This window comes from Macaca nemestrina, chromosome 1 (genome assembly GCF_043159975.1).
Source record: "Macaca nemestrina isolate mMacNem1 chromosome 1, mMacNem.hap1, whole genome shotgun sequence".
Taxonomy (NCBI): Eukaryota; Metazoa; Chordata; class Mammalia; order Primates; family Cercopithecidae; genus Macaca; species Macaca nemestrina.
The window spans coordinates 15,629,656-15,653,096 of record NC_092125.1 but is presented as its reverse complement, the minus strand read 5'-3'; the positions used below and the strand labels follow the sequence as shown (position 1 = coordinate 15,653,096).

The following is a 23,441-nucleotide window of genomic DNA, read 5'->3' as shown; positions in this document are numbered from 1 at the left end:
TTTGGAGCCCCCCTCCTTCTGTCTCTGTACTGGGGGAGCTTCTTTCTTCTTTTTTGCCTATTAAACTCTCTGCTCCTTAAAACCACTCCACGTGTGTCCATGTCGTTTTAGGCAATTCAGCGTGAGATGAAGAACTCTGGTGTTCCTCCACTCATGGTAGCCTTACCGTTACCAAACCTCTTGTCACATACTCCTGAGATGCCTCCCTGTGTCCCCATGCTCTCTAAGGTTTCGTCTCCTCTTCTGCAGCAAGTCATAAACCCACTCTGATGTGATCCTCATGGTTTTTGTCTGGTGGGCATGAACAATACATGAATTCATTCAATCATCACAATGACCTTTTGAAGAAGTACTATTATTAGCTTCATTTTCACAGATGATAAAACTGAGGCACATAGGGGTTGAATAAATGGGCCACAGTCACACAGCCAGAAAGTGGCCCAGCTGGAAGTGCAACCCTGGTAGTCCACACTTTGTTGTTGCTATGCTGCCATTTAGCGAGAAGGAAAAGGGGGGATGTGACAGCAGTTAACAGTGCAGGATGGACAATACATTGCAAAAGGAATTCGAGAAGAAAAAGTCAGGATGGGTTTTTACAGAAAAAGCCAATAAAAATTTTTGAAATAGCCAATCTTCAAGTGGGCACTGAGGGTTGGGATGGAGCTGGTCCCTTCAGGATAGGTACAGGAGAGGAGACAGGAAGGCGATGATTTCAGCGAGAGATTCCCAGATCCCTAGAGTGATGTGCCTAATACAAAGATGGAGAAAATGTAAGAACGCCTTGCATCAGTGTAATCTACCCCATAAGGGACACACCTGAGGCAAGCAGGACTTTGGAGGAGAGCTTCAACATGGCTGACTGTGACCCTGGCTGCCCGGCAGAGGCCTCCTTTCCCAGAACTATTGCAGTATCACACGGCATGTCAGCATGAATCCACTGCAGAGAGGAAGTGATTTATTTTCTTTTCCTTTCTCCTTCAAAATTGAAATCGATTTTTAAGAGCTCTAGAGATTCTAATGCAAATTTATGACCCTGCCCCCGACCATTTCCTACCCTGCTCCACCAGGTGAAGTAAAAGCAGACTGGGGTTACGTTAACACCTCTTAGATGGGTTGAACATTTCAGCATGACAGTATATCAATAAATTTTAAAGAGGGCATCATTGTGGTAATGTACTGGAAAGAGAAAAATAATTTTAAAAAATTGGCTTCTGCTCCTAAGAAGATGGAATAGATATACTTTCCCATATTTATTCCAATAATTACTATTTTAAAACTTGGATATTATAGATAAATAAACAGAAGTAGACTCTGAAAGGTGGAGAGGAGGCAGACTGTCTAGAGACTTTGGGGCATGAAGAACAAGCTGATGATGATGCGTTTTCTGGGTTTTGCCTCACATATCTCAGAGTGGTGAAGCCAGCAACACAGAAACACCAACAGGTACAGATTTTTTTCAAAGCCCCCCCAAATGACTGATGCCTGTAACTAAAGGACAAGGAAAGAAGCAGCCTTGGAAGAGAAAAACCTTTTAGAAATAGCCACACTCCTGCAACAATCTCCCCTCCCCCAATAACACACACACAAATCTGTGGCCCCATCCCCACACATGCCAGCAAAAGTCGAGTGGGGTATGTAGACTTCCACCCATTGCCAGGCTGTAACAAGTCACTGCAAAGCCATGCTGAACTGGTGTCATGGAAGGCCAAGTAGGGAGCTGGAACTTTCATCCCGTCTGGGTGGTAAGGAAGCGCCCCTCCCCCGCAGCATTGATAGAGACCACATGGGGAGCCTGGGAGCCTGCTCTTTCACCCCCGCCCAACAGTATCAAGGAGTATTCCCCTACCAAGAGCCAATGGAACGAAGGAGTGGGAACCTGGACTTCTACCCAATCTCACAGTAATGAGCAGCACCCTACCCTCTTCTCTTACCAGAGCAGTGATAGGGGAAGCGAGCTAAAACAGAAGGTATACATAAAATCCAGTCTTATAATGCCCAAAATGTCACATTTTCAATTGAAAATAATTTGTCATACCAAGAACCAGAAAGATCTCAAATTGATTGAAAAAGACAATCAATAGAGTCTGTACCAACACCAAGATGACAAGAGTTGTTAGAATTACCTGACAAAGATTTTAATGAATCCATCATAAAAAGAATTCAATAAGCAGTTACAGGTCGAGAGCAGTGGCTCACATCTGTAATCCCAGCACTTTGGGAGGCCAAGGCGGGTGGATTGCTTGAGGCCAGGAGTTCGAGACCAGACTGGCCAACCTGGCAAAACCCCATCTCTGCTAAAAATACAAAATTTAACTGGGTGTGGTGATGCATGCCTGTAGTCCCAGCTACTCATGAGGCTGAGGCATGAGAATTGCTTCAACCCAGGAGGTGGAGATCACAGTAGGCCAAGATCGTGCCACTGCACTCCACCCTGGGTGACGGAGCGAAGACTCTGTCTCAATTTTTTTTCAAATTAAAAAGAAGCAATTTAAAAACATGCTTAAAAACAAACAAGCAAAAGTCTTTGCAAAGAAACAGAAAATATGAAGAACCAAATGAATATTTTAGAACTGAAAAAAATGCAATAATTAAAATTAAAACCCAGTGGATGAACGCAACTCAAAAGAAACTCGTTGGAGGAAAGTTTGCTTTTGCAACAAATGATGGTGGAGTAATTGGACATTCACAAGAAACGAACCAACAAAGCTTGACTTGAGTCTCACAACTTTTGCAAAAGCCAATTCGAAATGAATAATTGATTTAAATGTAAAATAAAAAACTCTAAAACTTTTACTTTAAAAAAAAAAAAACCCAGAAGAATATTTTGAAGATCTAGAGCTAGACAAAGAATTCTAAGACTTGACACAAAAAACGTGATCCATGAAAGGAAAATCTGATAAATTTGACTTCACCAAAACTAATAACTTTTACTCTAAAAATGACCCTTACACAATGATGAAATAATGTGCTATGGACATGGAGAAAATGTTTGCAAGCCACAGGACTACTATCTAGAATGTATGAACGTCTCTTAAAACCCAATAGTTTAAAAAAAAAGAAAGAAAATGGAGAAAAGACATGAACAAATATTTCACTGAAGATAATTTACAGATGGCAAATAAACTAATAAAAAGATGTTCAATATCATTAGCCAGTAAGAAAATGCAAATTCAACCCAAAATGGGATAGCACTATACACCTATCAGAATGACTAAAATAAAAAAAATAGGGACAACACTAAATGCTGGTGAGAAAGGGGAGAAACAGATCACTTACATCTTTCCAGTGTATGGCCAATCTGGAAAATAGTTGTGCAGTTTCTAAATTGCAAACAGGAAACCACTGTACTATTGGGTCTCAGAACACGATACCTCAAAGTATGGTCCTTTGGTGTACTGAGTGCCTTGAACTGAAAGGGATTGGAAGGCCTCAGAAACAAGTCTCTCTGACCTTCTTTTGCCCTCCTCTCTCCTTCCCTTGTTTCTCCCCCAAAGGAAGTCACAGAAACCAGAATTCCTCTTCCCCAAGGCAAGTCATTGAAATTAGGCAAGTCATTGAAATTAGGACTCAGCCAGGCATGGTGGCTCATGCCTGTAATCCCAGCACTTTGGGAGGCCGAGGCGGGCAGATCACCTGAGGTCAGGAGTTCAAGACCAGCCTGGCTAACATGGTGAAACCCTGTCTCTACAAAAATACAAAAATTAATCTGGTGTGGTGGCAGGTGCCTGTAATCCCAGGTACTTGGGAGGCTGAGGCAGGTGAATCACTTGAACCTGGGAGGTGGAGGTTGCAGTAAGCCGAGATTGCACCACTGCACTCTAGACTGGGTGACAGAGTAAGACTCTATCTCAAAACAAAACAAAGACAACCCCCCCCCCAAAAGAAAGAAAGAAAGAAAGAAAGAAAGAAAGAAAGAAAGAAAGAAAGAAAGAAAGAAAGAAAGAAAGAAAGAAAGAAAGAAAGAAAGAAGGAAGGAAGGAAGGAAGGAAGGAAGGAAGGAAGGAAGGAAGGAAGGAAGGAAGGAAGGAAAGAAAGAAAGAAAGAAAGAAAGAAAGAAAGAAAGAAAGAAAGAAAGAAAGAAAGAAATTAGGACTCCTGTGCCCCAAAGCAAATTACAAAACTTAGGAAGTTCACTCTATCTCTTCCACTTCTACCTGGAAGATCCTCACTTCAGAGGAGTCCTGTCCTGGAAGGAATGCTACACCGAGAGGCAAAGAAGAATGTGAACAGACAGACCCTGCAGGGTCCCTGCCGCACCACTCCCAACCCCACATTACCATTAGATCCTACTCCTTTTGTCCAATCACATTTCTACATGACTGTCTATTCTTCATCCAACCTGAGCTTAAAAATAGACAGTTTTTCCTGGGTCTTTCAGTTTTCATTTCTGGAAGCTTCCATGTCATATAAAACACTAATTAAATAAATTTGTTATGCTTTTCTCTTGCTAACCTGTCTTTTGTTATAAGGCTGTCAGCCATGACCTTCTGATGGGTAAGGCAAGGTATCAAACCTCTCCACTCCTACAATACTAAACAGGCAACTACCATACATCCCAGCAGTTGCACTTCTGGATATTTATTTCAGAGAACTTATGTTCACATAAAAATCGGAATGCAAATATTTATGGTAACTTTATGTTCAACAGTCAAAAGCTGGAATAAAAAAAGTCCCTCCATAGGTGAATGCGTAAACAGTTTCTGTAACATGGAAAACTACTCAGTAATAAAAAGGAAAAACTTATTTATGCATAAAACAACCTGGATGAATCCAGAGAATTATACTGAGGGGAAAAAATCCTCAGAAGGTTATATATTGTATGTGATTTAATATATATATATATATATATATATATATATATATATATTTTACATTCCTGAAATGACAACGTTATAGAATCAGAGAACACATCAGTGATGGCCAGGGGCTGAGGAGGGGGTTGTAGTAGGTGTGGCCATAAAAGTGCAATGTTAGGCATTCTTGTAGTCACGGAACTGTTCTCTATTTTGGCTATATCCGTGTCAATATCCTGGTTGTGATATCGTACCACAGTTTTGCAAGATGTTGCCTTAGGAGGAATTGGTTAAAGGTTAGTACATGAGATCTCCTTGGATTATTTTTTACAATTGCCTATGAACCTATAATTATTTTAAAATAAAAGGTTTAATTTGTAAAAATGAACCTGACATAATTCTTCAATCACAGGCTAAGCAGAAATAATAGGGTTTCTACCTGTGCCAAGCTAGAGTTCTTAGAGGCCAGTGTACATGATGTATTGATCTTTCAGTCAACATAGCACTTAGGACAGAGCTTTACCCAAAGGAAGTCCTAAGTGAAGGTATGCTGAATATATTTAATCGCAATTGTTGTAGGACTTTCTCTTCAGTTCAGCAAAAAACTCTGTTCCTGTCACGCGACCATGAAAGATGAGGCTCATGGACCCATAGAAGAGTGAAGAAAAATGAAATTTATTGGGCAAAAAAGGAAAAAGGGAAAAACTTTCAGCACAATGAGAGGGAAGCCTGTTAACCGGCTCCCACCCCACCACACAGGAACTCAAGAAGCTGGGCTCCTCCCACTGCAAATGGGGAGAACTTCTGTGGCTCCACTCTGTTCTCCCAGTTGTGCATGCCGGTCAGAGGTTCTCCGGGAGCCCTTTATACTTGACTGTCTCACAAGCAATTCTTGGTTCAGGATAAACAAAAATTATCTGTAAAATGGGATTTGAAGCAATAAGTCAACAGAATATTTTTATCACAACCATGCAAAATTATGCTGGCTATGCAATTGTGACCCACATACATGTGGAGGACTCTCATCAATCAAATATTGGGGCCATGATGTTTAATTTTTGCACATATAAAGGACTTTGAAACCCTTATCATAACTTAAGGGAAAGTCCATGGATTATAATTCCTGGCCTGATGAGGGAAAGGGGGGAGTCAGGAGACACAGTAATTTATTCTCATACAGAAAGAGCAAGTCTTAGCCTGTTAGATTCCCTTGTTGATATTTTTCCCATATTACTAGATTAATACCTAATAAAATTCAAATAGAAATATATAGGAGGTGGTTCACAGTTCTCAGTGTGCAGGTCTTATTACACAAATCATGCGTGAAATCCAAAGGTTATAGTAAATATTTCATATACTTTCCTCAAGAACAACAAAAAATGAAGAACCAAAATTAAAGCTCTTCTCTTGTCAAGTCAATGCCTTAAAATAAAATCTCACACAAAACAGAATACAAACGAGAAATAACAATTCTTCTCAAGATATCAGTGTTTGAAAAATACTCTCAAACCATGTTTTTCCTTTGCCTTCATGCCAACACAACAATCGACACAGAAGACTTCTGTGACCCCAAAATATGTGATTTCTCCCTTTCTGCAAACAAGCAATCAAGTCTGCAGCAGACACCAGTTGGGTGCCCTGCAATTCTGTTCCTACACTATCTACCTGGAGTTAGTCTCAGATCTCACAGGTTAAGAGCTCAGTCTCCAAGACTGCATTCCCCACCTTCACAGACACTAGTCACAAATCTAGGCCTCCAGAACTTCTCACCTACTGACTTCAATTGGGATTCCCATGATCCCTGCCTTGGGTTCCATTAATTTGCTAGAGTGGCTCACAGAACTAACAGAAACACATTTACTAGTTTATTATAAAGGGTATTACTAAGGATACAGATGAAGAATGTGTAGGGAATGGTATGAGGAAAGGCGTGTGGAGCTTCGGTGCCCTCCCATGAGTATGCCACCTTCTAGGAACCTCCACGTGTTCAGCTATCCAGAAGCTGTCTGAACCCTGTCTTCTTGGGTTTTTATGGAGGCTTCATTACATAGGCATGATTGATGAAACCACTGGCCATTGGTGATTAATGTAACCTTTAACCCCTCTCCCCTCCCTGGAGGTTGGTGGGTAGGACTGAAAGTCTCAACTCTCTAATCATGCCTTAGTCTTTCTGTGACCATCTCCATCTTGAAGATAAAAGTCAACATTAGCATTCAAAAAGACAGCACTTTGGGGATTCCAAGGATTTTAGTAGTTGTATTCCGGGAAAACCAGGGGCAAGGACCAAATATGTATTTCACAAAATTACAAACAGTGAATGCTATTGTTGTTGTCAACCAAAGATAAATGTTTAAGTCCTGTAACCAACTGAATGTACCCCTCTTCTCAGTCAAGGGCATTCTAAAGTAACCCTGAAACACTAGTTCAGGTCATCAAGGGAATGGGTGGTCAGACATGCCTCATTATACCTTCCTCCCTTTGGAATTCAGGCACAGCTGACCAGTATTAACATTAAAACAGAGACCTACGACTGACAGAACAGACTCTTTTAAGTCTAATAAGAAATATTTATGAGCTATTCTTTCTGAAGCCTGTAACCTGGATGCTTCATTGGTATAATAAGATTTTTGGTTTCTACAATGCCTTAACTCAGACATTTCTTTCTATTGATTCCAGGTCTTTAAACACTTTCAACTAACTGCCAATTAGAAAGTCGTTGAATCCCCCTTTGACCTATGAGCCTCCCATTTCAAGTTGTCCCACCTTTCTGGACTAAACCAGTGTACATCTTACATGTATTGATGTCTTATTTTTCCCTAAAATATATAAAATCAAGCTATAGCCTGATCACCTTGGGCACATGTTGTCAAGCCCTCTTGAGCCTGTGTCACAGGCATGTCCTTAACCTTGGCAAAATAAACTTCTAAATTGATTGAGACCTGTCTCAGGTACTTTTTGGTTTATACTATCTACATTCAGATACTTAGGTTTCTGCTTGATTATGTCAATGTATTTTCATTCTTTCAATTCTTAGAGTCCTTGCCATAAGTTATATGAATCTACTTGTATATTCCCTTCTTATACTAGTCTCAACTTAAATATGTTAGTCAAGGTTTAGCCTGAGTTATGGGCAAATGTAATACCTTTTATAGTCTGTACTAATGCTGCAAATATAATAGCCATTCAGATATAGGAGTTAAAGATAAATTACTTAAGCAGATAGTGAAGGTACAGAAGTCCTCGGTAAGGCTTTCCTGTTAATGGAAAGCAACCCCAAATCATTTTCCTTTCTGACAAAGAGCAGCCTGTAAAATGGAGCTGCATGCATAGCCGGCAGTTGTGCCAATCATGTTCAAAATGGCAGCTCCATCTCCCCTTCTCTTTGTCAGCCACATGTACAGTAAGGAGCAGACAAGATGGCGCCCACTAAGGGTAAAGCCCATTTGCATAATAAGATTAGGGTGGAGTGACCAACCTTCCCGCACGCTATATAAACGTCACAACTGATAGAACACATCTGTGGGCCCTACATATATCAGACACCACCTCCTCAAACCGGACTATAAAACGCGGCAAACTCCACTGCCAGCCAGCCTTTTCGCCTCCGAAGCCCCTCTCTCTCACTAAAGAGAGAGATGTTCTCTTTTTTCTTTCTTCTGCCTATTAAACCTCTGCTCCTAAACTCCTTGTGTGTGTCCTTGTCCTAAATTTTCTTGGCTGGAGATGACAAACCCCGGGTATTTACCCTAGACAACGATGTGGCTTCAACTCAATCAATACTCTTTGATAATATTAAAACTTGGTTTTACCTTTACAAACTTCTTTTTTTCTGGTATTGTTGTTAATGTTTATTGAACACTTTTAAATACACCATCCACTTTACCTACAATCAATTATTTCATTCTAACAACCCCATGAAGTATGATTATCTATATTTCACAGATGAAGAAACTGAGATTTGGAGAAGTTAAAAAATTTGCTCAAAGTTAATATAGTTAGTAAATGGCAGAGCTCAAATCCACCTCCATGTGAGCCTAAAGTTCCCTACTAAACTGTCCTATCTCCTTTGGTAACTTTAGATGCAAGTACTTATCATCCATCCTCACTGAGGTTGGACAGTGTATTAGTCTGTTTTCACACTGCTGATAAAGACATACCCAAGACTGGGAAATTTACAAAAGAAAGAGGCTTAATTGGACTTACAGTTCCACGTGGCTGGGGAGACCTCACGATCATGGTGGAAGGCAAAGGCAAGGAGGAGCAAGCCACATCTTACATAAATGGCAGCAGGCAAAAAGAGAGCTTGTGCAGCGAAACTCCTGTTTTAAAAACTATCAGATCTCATGAGACGCATTCACTATCACAAGAACCGCATGGGAAAGACCTGCCCCCATAATTCATCTCCCATTGGGTCCCTCCCATAACACGTGGGAATTATGGGAGCTACAAGGTGAGATTTGGGTGGGGACACAGAGCCAAACCATATAAGACAGGAAGAGGGAAATCATCTGACTCCTCAGTACTTACTCATGGCAAATGTGGTCAGTACTAGCTGGTTACTATCATGAAGAGTGTTGTCATTGGAAACTTTAGTAATAGTGTTTCTACATTTAACATTTTCCCAGACATTACATTTGCTTAGGAAAACACTCAACTTGTTAAACCTATCTGAGCAAACTTATCATAATTCATAATATGTTCTTTAAAGGAAGAAAAATCAAACCCTGAGTTTCTGAAAGCCCATAAAGGTGATGAAAGGACTCTTTTTACCAGGGACTTGCATAGTTGCATATCACAGCCTCTGAGCATTAGAAGTGCTTTAGAGACATTATTTTATTCTATTGTGCCATTACCACCTCATTCAGTATAATTCTAGAATTCCACTTCTGTGTCCAGGGACTCAGTTTTCATGCGATCCCTTGCATATTAAAGAGGATAGTCCCTTTTTGGAGACTATTGGGTTTCAGATTAGTTGACAAAGTAATGAATGAGGTTGGGGTGATCTTGAACTAAATATGGGAGGCAGTGGAGGTAACAATGAATACCATAAGAGCTTTGGATTCAGATAAACCTGGATCCTAATTCTACTTCCTCTACTCATTAACTGTGTGACTTTCAAAAAGTCACTAAACCTCTCTGAACCTTAGTTTATTTCTCTTTAAAATGGGGATATGACTATTACCAATACTAACACCTTGTAAGATTGCTATGAGTATTAAATCCCATGTTAGAACTTGAGTGCAGTGCCTGACACATGGCAAATGCTGAATATCTTCCACCCACAGTCCATTATCATTCTCTTCTTCATGTTCTATCATGTAATTTCTCCAATGTGGTTAAAACTAGTTAGCTCCTGTGGAAGCTGTCAAACAAGTATATAACCACCCAACAGGTTCTTCCTGCCCACTGCACAAACAAAATCAATGCATGGAGAGCATAGCATTGCAGCAAAGAAAGAGTTTAACCAACATGAGGCAGGCCACACCACGTGGGAGACAGAGTTACTACTCAAATCAATCTTATCAAAGTCCCATAGGTTAGGGGTTCTTCAAAGGTAGCTTGGTGGGCAAGAAGGGCCTAGGGTATGGGAAGTGCTGATTTGTTGAGTAGGAAATACAATCATAGGAAGTTGAAGTTGTCCTCTTTCACTGAGTCACTTCCCGGTAGGGCCACAGGAGCCTTGGTGAATCCAGGTGAAGCCATCAGTGGTCAGACATGTAAAAAACCTGAAAAATATTCCAGAAGGCCAATCTTAGGTTTACAATAGTGATGTTATCTGCAGGAGTGATTGGGGAAGTTGCATATCTAGTAACCTCCATAATCATGGCTGGGAATTGTGTATGTCTAAACCTTAGCAGAATTAAGGCTCCTCTATCCTCCCATCCTGGTGGTCCCTCATTAGTTTTACAAAGGTGGTTGAGTTTTGGAGAAAGACTATTATCATTTAAACTATAAACTAAGTGTTTTCCTAAATTGTCTTGGCTTAAGTCCAGGAATAATTAAACATAGCTTGAAGGGTGTATTAGTTCGTTCTCAAACAGCTATAAAGAAATACCTGAAACTGAGTAATTTATAAAGAAAGGAGGTTTAATTGGGCCGGGCATGGTGGGTCATGCCTGTAATCCCAGCATTTTGGGAGGCCAAAGCTAGTGGATCACCTGAGGTCAGGAGTTCAAGACCAACCTGGCCAATATGTCGAAACCCTGTCTCTACTAAAAATACAAAAATTAGCTGGGCATGATGACACATTGCCGGTGATCCCAGCTACTTGGGAGGTTGAGGCAGGAGAATTGCTTGAACCCAGGAGGCAGAAGTTGAGCTGAGATTGAGCCACTGCACTCCAGCCTGGGTGACAAAGTGAGACCTTGTCTCAGAAAAAGAAAAGAGGCTTAATTGGCTCATGATTCCACAGGCTGTACAGGAAGCATGGTTCAGGAAAGTTATAATTATGGTGGAATGTGAAGAGGAAGCAGGAACATCTTATATGGCCAGAGCAGAAGGAAGGGAGAGTGGAGAGGTGCCACACACTTTTAAACAACCAGATCTTATGAGAACTTACTGTCATGAGAACAGCACAGGGGAAGTCTGCCTCCATGATCCAATCACCTCCCATCAAATCTCCAACATTTGGGATTACAATTCAACATGTGATTTGAGTGGGGAAACAAATCCGAACCATATCAAAGGCTAAAGGCAAGAGAGGAGTTGGCTAGATCAGATCAGAAAGTACCATGGCCGTAACTTTCTCAGCGACACAATTCTTGCAAAGGTGGTTTCAAGTAGGCCTGAAAGCTGAATGATTGGTGATGTCGCTCTCTTGGTTTTGTTACCCAGAACTGTCAAAGTGACAGCCAGCATCCCCTTCACTGGGTGTAAGCTGTGCATGTTAAAACTGTGCCTCCTTCACCTCCTTTGAGAATGAAGAAAATAAAATGAAAAGACTGTGCCTCCTGGGCCTCCTGCGTGTATCCCTCCTGGACGGCAGGGCACAACTCAGATCAGTATGTTGACATAGTCACCACTGTGGCTTTTAATGAGAACCATTTGTTCTACCCTGAAGCTTTAGAGTTTTGCACAAGGAAAAACAGTTGCCAAGTTTTGTATAATTTCCTGCTGGGTTAGCTGGTATAAGAAGTATGATTTATCTGGAAACCAAAAAGTCACCTAGTCTGAGGTGAGTTCTTATTCTTTTATTTATTTTTTATTTTTGTGGGTACGTAGTAAGCATATATATTTATGTGTTACATGGGATATTTTGATACAGGCATGCAATGCATAATAATCACATAAGGATAAATGAGGTATTAATCACCTCGAGCATTTATCCTTTGTGTTATAAACAATCCAATTATACTCTTTTAGTTATTTTTAAAAGTATGTTTATTTTTTATTATCATCACTTTGTTGTACCAGCAAATACTAGATCTCATTCATTGTTTCTATTTTTTGTATCCATTAATCATCTCCACATCTCCTTCATCCCCCTACTACTCTTCCCAGTTTCCGGTAATCATCTTTCTACTCTCTATCTCCTTGAGTTAAATTGTGTTAATTTTAAACTCCCACAATTAAGTGAAAACATGCAAAGTGTGTCTTTCTGTGCATGGCTTATTTCACCTTATATAATGACCGCCAGTTCCATCCATTTTGTTGCAAGTGACACAATCTCATTCTTTTATATGGTTGAATTATACTCCATGTGTGTGTATATACCACTTTTTTTTTTTTTTTTTGAGACAGCATCTCACTCTGTCACATAGGCTGGAGTGAAGTGCAATCTCGGCTCACTGCAACTTCTGCCTCCTGAGGCTCAAGGGATCTTACCACCTCAGCTATCGGAGTAGCTGGGATCACAGCCATGCACCACCATGCCCAGCTAATTTTTAGATTTTTTGGTATAGACAGGGTTTCACGATGTCACCCACGTTGGTTTCAAATTCCTGGGCTCAAGTGATCTGCCTGCTTCAGCCTCCCAAAGTGCTGGGATCACAGGTGTGAATCAACAAGTCTGGCCACATTTTACTTATTTAATCATCTGTTGATGACATTTAGTATGCTTCCAAATCTTGACTATTGTGAATAGTGCTTCAGTAAACATGGAAGTGGAGATAGCTCTTCAATATACTGATTTCCTTATTTTGGGTATATACCTAGGAGTGAGATCACTGGATCATGTGGTAGCTCTATTTTTACTTTTTTTAGAACCTCCAAACTGTTCTCCATAGTGATTGTACTAATTTACATTCCCACCAACAGTGTACAAGCATTTCCTTTTTTCCAATCTCTCGCCAGCATTTGTTATTGCCTGTCTTTTGTATAAAAGCCATTTTGACTAGGGTGAGATTGTATCTCATTGTAGTTTTGATTTGCATTTCTCTGATGATCCATGATGTTGAGCACCTTTTCATATACCTGTTTGCCATTTGTATGTCTTCTTTTGAGATACATCCATTCAAATATTTTGCCCATTTTAATATCAGATTATTAGATTTCTTTCCTATAGAGTTGTTTGAGCTCGTTATATGTTCTGGTTAATCCCTTGTCAGACGAGTAGTTTGCAGATATTGTCTCCTGTTCTGTGAGTTGTCTATTCATTTTGTTGAATGTTTCCTTTGCTGTGCAGAAGCTTTTTAACCTGGTGTGATTCCATTTGTGCATTTTTGCTTTGGTTGCCTGTGCTTGTGAGAGTATTACTCAAGAAATCTTTGTCCAGTCAAATGTTCTGGAGAGTTTCCCCAATATTTTCTTTTAGTAGCATCATAGTTTGAGGTTTTAGATTTTAGCCTTTAATCCACTTTGACTTGATTTTTGTATAAAATGAGAGATGGGAGTCTAGTTTCATTCTTCTGCGTATGAGCACCCACTCTTATTAGTACCATTTGTTGAAGAGATTGTCACCTCCCCAATGTATGTTCTTGGCACCTTTGTCAAATAGGAATTCACTGTAGATGTATGGATTTGTTTCTGGGTTCTCTGTTTTTATGCCAGTTCCATGCTATTTTGGTTTCTATAGCTCTGTAGTATAATTTGAAGTCAGGTTATGTGATTTCTCCAGTTTTGTTTTTTTTTTTTGCTCAGAATAGCTTTGGCTATTCTAGGTCTCTTGTGGTTCCATATACATTTTAGTATTGTTTTGTCTATTTCTGTGAAGAATATCATTGGTATTTTGATAGGAATTGCATTGATTCTCTAGACTGGATTGATGGACATTTTAACAATATTGATTCTTCCAATCGATGAATGTAGAATTATCTTTCCATTTTTTTTGGTGCCCTTTTCGTCTTCAACTTCTTTCATCAATGTTTTATAGTTTTTATTGTATAAATTTTCCACTTCTTTGGTTCATTCCTAGCTGTTTTATTTGTAGCTATTACAAATGGAATTGCTTTCTTGACTTCTTTTTCAGATTGTTCTCTTTTGGCATATACAAATGACACTGATTTTTGTATGTTGACTTTGTATCCTGCAACTTTACTGAATTCATCAATTCTAATAGTTTTTTGGTGGAGTCTTTAGTTTTTTCCAGATATAAGGTTACATCATCTGCAAAACAAAGATAATTTGACTTATTTCTTTCTGACTTGGGTGCCCTTTATTTTTTTTCCTCTTGCCTGATTGCTCTAGCTAAGAGTTCCCCTTTACACATTTCAAAGCATCTTTACTTACGGCATTTTATATTTTCCTAATTCTAGTCTTCTAAAAAACTACAGTTTAAAACACTGTCTACTTTCTGTCTGCTTAAAACCAAACTAATCATTTTCCCCCATATGAGCTCAAATGAAATGAAAACAAAGCTTATTGCTTCTTCATCAATCCACCTATCAGTGTTATATCATTATTCTTCTCTGGATTATCTAGACCTTTTTCTCAATCTCCTATTTTACTTTTCTCATAAAAACTTGGTAAGAGAGGATAAGCAGCAGAAGTGAAGAAGTGTAGAGAATGTTTCCAAACTCCTCACACCAACTTTAAAATCATCAATGACTTTAGAATGAAGGAAATGGAACTCAAGATACAAGTAATAAAATTTATTTTTATTTAATTGTACTTTTTCAAGAAATCAGAGGAAGATTGTTTCTACCTTTTTACATTCTTTCAAATAATGAATCCAAAAATTTCACTACAATAAAATTATATTTTCATAGTATAGAGATTTAGTAATTTATTTCTCAAAATAAATTACTTACTTCTTTGAATCTCCCTTCCATTTCTCCTCCTTCTTTCCTTCCTTTCTTTCCTTCTTCTTCCTTTTTTCTTTCTTTCTTCTTTCTTTTTTCTCATTTTTTTGGTTATTGTTTCTCAAAAGAAATTATTTGAATCAAGCAAACTTTATATTCTTGTCGTAAGAGTAGAATGTTGAGATAGTTTCATGTCTCCTAAATTTTTCTTATCTTTATCTTACTCATCAATTTCTAAGATAAGACTATCTAAAATACAACAAAGGTGATATGTCATTACAGAATGGCTGGTTAAATGTGTTAAAATGACACATTTACTACTTTTATGTTGAAAAAACTATTTTTAAAATAAAGAAGTTTTATTTCTAGAAATATTTTATTCACCATATATTTTTTCAAACTTTTTTTTTTTTACTTGCAGATACAATGGTTGTACTCATTTGTGAAATAAGCAGCACTATAAACGTAAGCTTTTGCTTGCTTGTTTATTTGTTTTTGTTTTTTACCTTAGGCCTTGCTATTCTGAATTTCCATCACTTTTCCAAAGCAAGTGAAGTCTTCATTTTTTGTGTTAGATTCCCTAAACTGCTTGATCAAATTTCTGAAGGACATTGTCACATGAATAGCTTCCATTTCCAGTAGAGCATAAACTCTCTTATTATGTCCCTTAGCCCATACAATTTGGTTTTATTTTCGGAGACACCTAGGCCCTACTTTGATCTCTGTTCTTCCAAGTAACATACTTGTATATGGTCAGGGGCTTATTAAAATGCCTTACTAAATTATTTAGCATAGAGCACTTACTCTGTGTCAGTGCTTTACACATATCAACAAAGTTAATTTTTGCTACAGGCTAATAAAGAGGTATCACTATTATCTATATTTTACACAGGTGAACATTGTAGCATAAATGGATTAAGTAAATTGTCATAGGTTTCACAGGTACTAAATGGTGATGCTAGAGTTCAAACCCAGGTAATCTGCTTCCAGATCATGGCTCATAGCCATTTGCTACTCTCTCCACTATGCCATCCCTACCTTCTGTCTATAGTTTCTAAATTATCTCCAATTCCTGTTAATTAAATAGGCTTAAAAAATGTAAATATCAAGGGCCTCCTCTTCTGGTTATACACAGAAAGTTACAAATGTTATTTGTTCATACCCTAAAAAGAAGAAAAGGCTGAATAAACTACAGCATTATAGTTTTTAAAACACATCAGAAAGTTGAGAACACAAAGAAACCTAATTCTTTGTGTCAGGTTCTTATTAGGAGAGAAGAAATCCTTCATTCCTCATATCCCTGGAACATTGGCTGAAAAAAGAGAAACTTGGCTAAATTGGTGGTAAAGTCAACCATAACTGAAGTCAGTCGTACTTTAAATAAAATTTAATGACTGTATTTTCACATTTCTAACAAATTATTTTTAAAAGCTCATTTGTTAAAGAAGAAATCATAAGGGAAATTACAAAATCTTTCAAACTGAAGCGTGACACGCAGCTTAAACAGTCTTTTAAGGAATATTTTTAGCTTTAAATGTACATATCAGAAAAGATGTAAAATGTAAAATCAGTGATCTAAACTTTCACCCTAAGAAACTAGAAAGAGAAAATTAAACCAAAAAAAAGAAAGGAGAAGAATATGAAATAATAAAAGCAAGAGCAGAATCAATAAGAAGAGTTAAATAATAGAGAAAACTAACAAAGTCAAAGTTCATTCTTTAAAGCAACAAATAAAATTAATAAACCTCTTGCAAAGTAGATAAAAAGAAAAAGAAAAAACACAAAATATTAATATCAAAAACGAGAGAGGAAACACTACAGATGTTAAAAGGAGAATAAGGGTTTTTTAATGAAAGATTTAATGTCAATGAATTTTGAAACTTAAATGAGATTGACATATTTTTCAAAGCACTTAACATGACAAATTCATACAATGAGAAATAGAAAGTCTAAATGGCCAGATATTGATTAAAGAAATGTAATGCATAATCAAATTCTCCCTGCAATGAAAGCTTCATCCTCAAATGGCTTCACCAGTAAATTGTATCAAACATTTAAAGAAGAAATTATAGCAATCTTACACAAATTGTTAATAAAAAAGGGAACATGTACCAATTTATTTTATGAGCCTAGCAACACCCTGACTCCAAACTTGAGACATCAAAGAGGTAAATTATAGACCATATCGGTCATGAACATAGATGTATAAGTCTTTAACAAAATATTAGTAAATCAAATCCAGCCTTACATAAAAAGGATAACATATCATTTGCATGAGACTTATTTCAAGAATGTAAGGCTTACTTACAATCCAAATCAACATATTTTACTACATTAACTGAATAAAAAAACTTATGAGTAACTTGATACAGAAAAGTCATATGACAAAACTTGATACCTAGTTATAGTTTTTTAAAACTGTCAGAAAACTAGGAATAAAAGCAACTTCTTTAATCTATCATAATATCTATGAAAAAAGTTAACATCATAACTTATGGTAAAACTTTGGATATATTTTACATGAAACCAGAAAACAGCGATGACACCAACTCCCACTGCTTTTGTTCAACATCATGTTGATAGTCATGGGTAGTACAATAAGGCAAGAAAAGAAAGCCATATCGATTGGAAAGAAGAGCTAGGCCTGTTTTAGTGATCTTAGACAAGATTTACTACAAAACTACTGCAATCAGGGAAATGTAGTATTTGTATAAGGACAAACCAAATAAATCAATGAAAAAGAATAGGGTCCAGAAATAGACCTGCAAATTAACCAATAATTATTTCATGTCCAGGTTGCCAAGGAGTCTTTTCCATACAAACAGTTAACAGGCATATGAAAAAAAAATTCAACATCACTAATCATCAGGGAAATGTGAATCAAAATCATAATGAGATATCATCTTACACCAGTTAGAATGGTTACTACTAAAAAGTCAAAACACAATGGATACTGGTGAGGATGCAGAGAAGAGGGAATGCTTATACACTGTTGGTAGGAATGTAAATTAGTACAACCTCTCTGGAAAATGGTATAGAGTTTTCTCAGAGAACTAAAACTGCAACTGCCATTTGATCCAGCAATTCCACTTCTGAATATCTACCCAAAGGAAAAGAAATCATGTAAAAAAGATACCTGCACTCATATGCTTATCACAGCTCTATTCACAACAGCAAAATCATGGAATCAATCTAAGTGATTAGATAAAGAAAATGTGATAAATGTATACAATGGAATACTATTCAGCTATTAAAAAATTAAATCATGTCTTTTGCAGCAACATGGGTAGAACTAGAGGCCATTGTTTTAAATGAAACAACTCAGAAACAGAAAGCCAAATACCTCCTGTTCTCACTTACAAGTGGAAGCTAAATAACACCTGCATGGGGACACAGAATGTAGAATAACAGACACTGGAGATTCAGAAGGATAGGAAGGTAGGAGGGGCAAGGGATAGAAATTACTTAATGGGTACAATGTACATCATCCAGGTGGTGGTTACACCAAAGCCCAGACTTCACCACTACACAATATATCCATGCAGCAAAACTACATTTATACCCCTTAAATTTTTAGGAAGGAACAAAAACAAAAAGGGGCTTTATAGACAAAATGTATTGGACCAACTGAATATTCTGTTGGGAAGAAGCCGAACAATGTACCCTACTCATTCCATATATAACAATTAATTCAGGATGGATCAGAGCCATTTATGTAAAAGCTAGAATTAAAAAAAAAACTTCCATAAGGAAACATAAAGGAATATCTTTATACACTTAGTTTAGCCAGATTTCTTAGAACAAAAGAAGCCTTAATTATGAAAGAAAAAATATATATAAATTGAATTTTGTCAAAATTAAAATTTTTTTCTCTTAAAAACATATCTTTAAGATAATAAGAAGGTAAATCATACTCTGAAAATATTCATAATGTATATACCTAACACAATACTCTTTTAATAACATATTTTAAAAATTTCCTGTAAATCAATAATTAAAAGAACGGCTCAGTTTTGGGGGAAAAAAAAATTGACAAGGTTCAAAAAGACCCTAGTGAGAAGGCGCTAGCTCAATGACCAGTAAGCACAAGAAAAGGCGCTCAAAATCATTGGTTGTCAGGGAAATCCAAAATAAGCAATAATGAAATACCACTCTCCATACACTAGGACAGCTATAACAGAAAGACTGGGAATAGCACAGGCTGGCAAAGATGTGCAGCAACTGAGCTTCCTGTACGTTGTTGTCAAAAGTGAAAAATAATACCTCAGAGAACGGTTTAGCATATATAATGTTAAATACGTATCTACTCTATGATACAGAAATTCAATACTTAGGCATTTACCCTGAATAATATTTAATTTAATTTAATAATAATATTTACCCTGAATAATAATAAAAACATATATTCAGGCTGGACACAGTGGCTCATACCTATAATCCCAGCAGTTTGGAGGCCAAGACAGATGATCACTTGAGGCCGGATGTTTGAGACCAGCTTGGGCAAGACAGTGAGATTCTGTCTGTGCAAAAAATTTTTTAAAATTAGCCAGGTGGGGTGGTGAGTACCTATAATCCAAGCTACTCAGAAGCCTAAGGCTGGAGGATCACTTGAGGCCAGGACGTTGAGGTTGCAGTGAGCTATGACTGCACCACTGCACTCCAGTCTTGGTAACAGAGACCCTTTCTCTGAAAAAAAAAAAAAAAGAAAGAAAGAAAAATAAAAATAGGAAATGTATGTTAACGAAACAACTTGTGCAAGAAATGAATGTTAGCAGTTTTATTAATAATAGCCTGAAATTAGCAATAACCCACAGGTCAATCAACAAGAAAATAGTTAAACGCATTGTAATATATTCATGCTTAGCAATCAGAAATCTACTAGCATTAATATATGCAACAATATGGATGATGAATCTCAAAAACATGAGATTGAGTGAACAGGGCAGATGCAAAGGATGAGATGTCATATAATTTCATTGATGTAAGTATCAATGGAAAGAAGAACTATTTTTTCCACCTTGCACATGTTATAAGTTTCCTCTAATCTGGCAACTTTATTATTCCCAACATCTGTGGAGTAAGTAACATTGACATATTACATAGACGCCCATGACAGGGAAAAGTAATCAATGCTAGATTATGCTACCAATCTGCTAGAGTTTAGAAATGATTATCACTGGGAGGTGGGGAAACTTACTGGAAAGGTACACAAGAAAACTTTCAGGAATGATGCAAACAGTATCTTGTTGTATGAAGGGGTTATAAAGGTTTATACATTTGTCAGAACTCATTAACTTGAACAGCTATGCATTTTATTTTTATATAAACAATGCCACAATGTATAAAACAAGGAAGTTAAACAATACAGTGTGAAGAGCAAAGGGCATAGTAATAGTTATGGCTTCTATTTATGTGCCAGGCACTATGGAAGTTATTTAAAAGCTAAGGGTTTTTCCGTGCAACCCTGATAGCAGTGATGTGTTTTAAATATCATTACTACTTTACAAGTGAAGAAACTGAGATTTAGAAAGGTGAAGTGACTTTCTAAAGTCACAAAGCTAATGAGGTGCAATTTCCTCACTAGAAGAGGAAAAGAGATGAAAGCTGGGAGAGAAATCTGACTGACTCTATTCCTAAGTATTTATCCTGGAGCTCAAGTACTTCAGCCAGCCAGTGTCTCAGCAGCTTTATATCTTCTTGTGGTAGAGAAATGGAAATGAAAGATTCAAAAGTTTGAAATATACTCTGCTTTAGGGAACAAATGTGGGAAGAATAATTCTCAGCGTTGTCATTGAAACTGCAATAGCCTGGTAGCAATTTGCAATGCTTATAAGCTTTCCTCTCTCAGATCATCAACATATGGTTGCATGAGTTAGATTGGCAGCCTTGGATGCATTCTATGCCCTCGGGGTATAATGAGGAATTATTTACATTTATATAAGCCATATTCTACTGCCAAAGGAAGAAAAATATAAAGCAGAGAGAGAGGAGAGTAGAAAATTCAAAAAAGTAATGAGCCAATTTTGCCAAAATTTTTTTCTTTCACCTTTGAGATTCTCTGAGTCTGCTTAATATGTGAATTTGACTTATTCCATAGATGTTGGGGAAAAGAAAGTTGCCAGATTAGAGGAAACTTATAACATGTGTAAGTTGGACAAAATACCTCTTCTTTCCTGGTTATTTTTTGCAAGTTAGTGATTATCTACAGTTGCACCAGTACCATCCACTTTTATCAGTTTATTTTATGCTTTGAATTGATCAATCTACCTTAAACAAAATGGACACTGCAACAGCATCTCACATGAGAAGAAGTACATGCAAATTCTTCATAAATTGTCCTAAACTTTTTAAAAATTATTATTCTGTTTCATTTTGCATCCCATTATGATGCTGATACCAAATAGCCTCTACATTTTAAAAAATAGGAATCCTGAGACCAAAAAAATTCTCAAAGTCATCCAAAGTTAATATAAATGATACATGGTAGAGTTGGTATTTGAACCCAGACACTCATGTCTCTCAAACAGTAGTTATTTCTTTTCTGCTTCTTTGATTTCCCCTCTAACCATGACGCATCTTAATTAGTGCAGTTTCACCCAGCTTAAATGCTTTCTACACTGCAAATATATCTTCCAGTTTTCAGTGACCCCGGTCTTCTGTGAGATCTTACAAAACATACTATGCACTTGTAAGTTCCCACTGCCTTTTTCAGGACTTAATAATCAGTTCTCTTACAAGCTCTGCCCTCACCTTGAGTGAGGGGCATCATTCCACACACTGGGCTCTTCTACAGAAGAACGGGGTAGATCCTTTGTTGAAATCCACATCCTTTAAAAATCAGTAGGGTTGCCACTGTTCTACTGAGTTCTCTTTTTGTGTGTGTTTTAGCTGTGGTGAAGAGGCCAGGTTAGACATCAAGCTTCTTGAAAGTAAGGAAATGATGCCTTTGTGAAGGTAAACCAAGGTGAGCACTGTTAACAGATTCCTTGGTCAGAATGGGCATCTAGACTCCAACTACTTCCTCAAGATTCAGTGTCTAGTAATTATATCGTTAACACTTTCAGGACGCGCTCAGGCAGAGAGTGAGAGCACCTTTAACACTGTCCTGCTCACTGTGATGAGATCATGAGGCTAGCAGAGACCTTTGTATCTGGGGAACCCACCCCCGATAATTCAACATGAGTCCTTTTCTATTTTCCCTAAGTGTCGGCTGGTCTGAGAAATAAAGGGAAAGAGTACAAAAGAGAGAAATTTTAAAGCTGGGTGTCAGGGGGAGACATCACATGTTGGCAGGTTCCGTGATGCCCCCCAAGCTGCAAAACCAGCAAGTTTTTATTAGTGGTTTTCAAAAGGGGAGGGAGTGTACAAACAGGGTGTGGGTCACAGAGATCACATGCTTCACAAGGTAATAAAATATTACAAGGCAAATGGAGGCAGGGCTAGATCACAGGACGGGGTGAAATTAAAATTGCTAATGAAGTTTCAGGCATGCATTGTCATTGATAACATCTTATTAGGAGACAGGGTTTGAGAGCAGACAACCCGTCTGACCAAAATTTATTAGGCAGGAATTTCCTTGTCCTAATAGGCCTGGGAGCCCTATGGGAGACCAAGGCTTATTTCATCCCTTATCTGCAACCGTAAAAGACAGACGTTCCCAGAGCGGCCATTTCAGAGACCTCCCCCTAGGAATGCATTCTCTTTCTCAGGGCTGCTCCTTGCTGAGAAAAAGAATTCAGTGATATTTCTCCTATTTGCTTTTGAAAGAAGAGAAATATGACTCTGTTCCACCCGTCTCTCAGGCAGCCAGACCTAAAGGTTATCTCCCTTGTTCCCTGAAGATCTCTGTTTTCCTGTTCTTTTTTCAAGGTATCCAGATTTCATATTGTTTGAACAATTTGTGCAGTTAACGCAATCATCACAGGGTCCTGAGGCAACATACATCCTCAGCTTATGAAGATGATGGGATTAAAAGATTAAAGACAGGCATATGAAATCACAAGAATATTGATTGGGGAAGTGATAAATGTCCATGAAATCTTCACAATTTATGTTCAGAGATTGCAGTAAAGACAGGCGTAAGAAATCATAAATGTATTACTTTGGGGAACTAATAAATGTCCATGAAATCTTCACAATGTATGTTCTTCTGCCATGGCTTCAGCTGGTCCCTCCGTTTGGGGTCCCTGACTTCCCATAACACCTTTTTGTTCCATGTAATTTTACTTCACTGATCTGAATATCTCTTCTAGTTCCAGAATGACACGTCTTTATTATTGTCACTTTGTAATGCCCTCATACCTGATGGGAAAACAGCTGATCCTTGAGTGAATTATATTCCTCATGACTGTCTGATATTTTCTACCTATTGTTAATGAATACAACATGATGTCTTTCAATTCTTTAATTTAATTAATGCTCTCCATGTTCATGTCACAAAATCAGGTCAGTTAATCAATTACCAGTAATT

General features: G+C 37.7%; 1 long non-coding RNA gene across 1 annotated transcript in view; it reads right to left on the bottom strand.

Moving 5' to 3' along the window:
• Positions 1-23,441, bottom strand: part of LOC139357414 (uncharacterized) — a 71,226-nt gene that overhangs the window by 33,261 nt on the left and 14,524 nt on the right. Inside the window, exon 2 of the long non-coding RNA XR_011610445.1 lies at positions 19,403-19,657. This is a non-coding gene — a long non-coding RNA (uncharacterized lncRNA). The remainder of the gene's footprint in view (positions 1-19,402; positions 19,658-23,441) is intronic.